The sequence below is a fragment of the Penaeus monodon genome, chromosome 25 (genome assembly GCF_015228065.2).
Source record: "Penaeus monodon isolate SGIC_2016 chromosome 25, NSTDA_Pmon_1, whole genome shotgun sequence".
Lineage (NCBI taxonomy): Eukaryota > Metazoa > Arthropoda > Malacostraca > Decapoda > Penaeidae > Penaeus > Penaeus monodon.
Window position 1 is genome coordinate 14,849,179 of NC_051410.1, and position 307 is coordinate 14,849,485.

The following is a 307-nucleotide window of genomic DNA, read 5'->3' on the forward strand; positions in this document are numbered from 1 at the left end:
TATAGAGAATGAGGTGGGGAAGGGGAGGGAAATGTCCATCACCGCTTCATGGGAACTGGAGAGGCGGGGGAGGGGAAGGTTTGACCACAGTGTTGTTTGGAATCGAGTTATATGTACGTGAGGTGTTATTATAATCAAAATTACCTTGTTAGCTCTTTCATCTTTGTCTATGCGGCCAAATAACATAAATGGAAAATTATACCGTTAGAATTCTATTTTTCTTTTATTGAACATTCGTCTATATAAATATATACAATTTATATTTAAAAAGGGAGGGCACAAAGTAGGAATATTAAGGCAAATAAGG